We start from the raw sequence: 2855 nt of genomic DNA on the forward strand, positions 1-2855 counted from the left end.
CATTTATTATAATCTGTGCATAAAATCTTTTACATATAAATCCAAAGTTGCTATTAGCTTTATTGATTGGAATAATCACAGAGTTTTTGAATTTCTTTGATTTTTCTTTTAAAAATAGGAAAAGGAATATCTATAGCATAATTAGATAAATTTAAATACTTTTAACTTCTTTCTTATGTTATTCATGATAAATATTTTCCATTCAAAGAAGAATCTTTGGGGTATAAAGATTTTTTTTCTAATTTTTCTAATATATTCATCAATATTTTTTTTTCTATATTTTGTATTATTTCATTCTTTGTAGTTTTATTTAAGATTCTAAATTTAGTTCCTTTCTTTAGAATGTTTATAAGATCAATATCTCTGATCACATTAAATCACCAGTAATAATATGGTAATGAAAAGAATCAGTAAATGTATTACTATTACATTTGCAAGGTAAATTATCAGTATCTCTGGATTAAGATTTTCAATGAATTGTTTATAGTTAAAAGTAAAATGTTCTATCAGTTTATTGTATCTAAAGCTAACATATGGTTGTAATACTTTTATAGGAAATACTTTTTCTTGAACACTTTTATGTAAGATTGAAAGCAGAAAAGATCATCATACACTTTAATGTTTTAAATATATAACAATATATGATTTTTGTAGGTTGTCTTTTATAGTTTTTATCATTAGAAAATATATCTATATAAATATATCAATTTAATCTAACTTTAAATAAATCCAAAACAAGATCATTAATATGTAAATTTATAAATTCAAACGTATATGCAATGCCTAGTAAATATTTTATACTTTTCAAATATAATTCAAAAATATTTTTAATAATATCTTTAACAATATTATTAGTGTTGGTATAAACAGAATTCAGATTCTTACAAAATGTTTTGAAAATAATCCATTTTACATGTTTTTTACATTTCCCTCGTTTTCTAGTTTTTCTTATTGTAGACATCAATATAAAACAATCGTTGAAAAAAATTTGATTTACTTAAAGATTCAGTAGTTTTATTTTGAAATTCATGATTTAAACCATAAGGGTAAAGAGTTTATTATTTTAATATAAAATACTCTTCCCTTTCTGTTAGAATGTCAACATTGTGAACTTTTTCTAAGATAGTAATTTTAACATGACAGAATTCGTGCCTGTTAAAATGGTCTATTTCAGTTCAATGTGGGAAACCTTTTTTACTTTGCAATCTATGTAAACTAATTCTCAGATGTAAAGGATTTGTAGTTTGACCTACATATTTAAGATCGCATATACCACACGTTAATAGGTACATTAGATTAGCAAGAATCTTATGCAGCATATCCAAACCTTAAATGAAATTTAATTAAATGCAAGTTCATGAAAGAGAGAAAAATAAAAATTGCAGCCACAATACAAATATCCAACACCAGGACACAAATTATAAGGTGGGTCATTATGTAATGTGCCCTGGTTTTTTGAAGTACTGGCAGAAGAAAGACCCAAATTGCATTGGGGTTCACAGTCGATCCAGTTTAACCTCAACATAACCAGCCTCATATAATTAAAAAAAAAAATTCAGCAGATGTGGATACTCTAGCCAACCTTTCAATGTCTGCAGAAATTCTTTCCAAGGATCTTCAGTGATACAAGTCCTTTCTTGATTAAACCAGTTTATTCTTCCTTGATACAAACTTTTAATACACAGTAGTTCCACAATCAGTACGTTTCTTACCACTTTAAACTTAACAACTTTTATAATACATTCTATAAATCACAATCTCGATAACTTCACTCTCGATGAGTCCAAAACATACACTTTACAGCTCACTAGCTCAAAACTAACAGAATCATAAATTACATGGAACTCAAAGGAGCTACTGCTCCCTCTTCATTCACATCTTGGATTGGTTTCTCTGCTATGCTTACATACTAACAAAGAGGGCATCTTGATCACACTCAAACTTCCATGATCATTTGAGAAACACCAGAAGTGTCACGTGAATTCTGCTGTCATAACACTGCCCCTTCCTTAGTACTGTTCGTCCCGAACAATAGCCAATTACATTAAACCAATAGATAATTAACAATAACTTAATTAAATGTACAGAATTTACAAACACAAAATTAAAATACAACAAAGTCTCTTAATTATACAGGATGTTTCTTCTTTCATACTGGTCTCAGTCTCATTGGATTCTGCTTCACGTGGGATTCATCTGCTCCATTACTGGTAGCAGTCACATCAGTAGTAGTAACAAGATTAATGGGTTCACCATTTTCCCTTCTCAAAACCGGGTAGTTTCTTCTTCTTCGACAGTGGCTTTTTCAGGTGACACGTCTTCAACTGCGTCATTTGTTCTGTTAAAGTGTTCCAAGTGAAATGTCTTGGACCGTGATAATGCCAAAGGCTATTGGCATGCACCCTCCATTGGCTTACCTCGCCAACCACATTTTATTCGGAAAGTCACATCTGAGAGACGATCCACTATGTCATATGGGCCTTCTCATGGAGAAGACAACTTGGGAGACTTCCCTTTGGTCTTCCTGGGATTATACAACCACACCTTGTCTCCTGCTACAAAGCAGACTTCATTAGATTTCTTGTCATAACATAGCTTCATGAAATCAGCAGACGTTTTTAGGTTTAAACGCACTTGATGACGAATATCATCCATCCTTTCATATAACACTTTCAGGAACTACGGCACATTTTCAGGCAATTCTTCGTAAGGTGAGTGTCCTGTTATCAGGTCCACTGGCAACCAAAGTTCCTGAACAAACATCAGCTGTGCTGGAGTGTATCCAGTGGCTTCATGCTCTGCTGTTCTATAGGCCATCAACAGTGAAGGGAGTAAGACATCCCAGTCATCTTGAC

At 31.2% G+C, this 2855-nt stretch overlaps 1 protein-coding gene across 1 annotated transcript in view; it reads right to left on the reverse strand.

Moving 5' to 3' along the window:
- LOC106470751 overlaps positions 1-1117 on the reverse strand; it is a 64996-nt gene extending 63879 nt beyond the window's left edge. Inside the window, exon 1 of the mRNA XM_022399387.1 lies at positions 1113-1117. The gene's annotated coding sequence lies outside the window, so the exon portion shown is untranslated. The remainder of the gene's footprint in view (positions 1-1112) is intronic.
- Positions 1118-2855: the final 1738 nt, after the last annotated feature.

Source organism: Limulus polyphemus, unplaced genomic scaffold (assembly GCF_000517525.1).
Source record: "Limulus polyphemus unplaced genomic scaffold, Limulus_polyphemus-2.1.2 Scaffold4200, whole genome shotgun sequence".
Taxonomy (NCBI): Eukaryota; Metazoa; Arthropoda; class Merostomata; order Xiphosura; family Limulidae; genus Limulus; species Limulus polyphemus.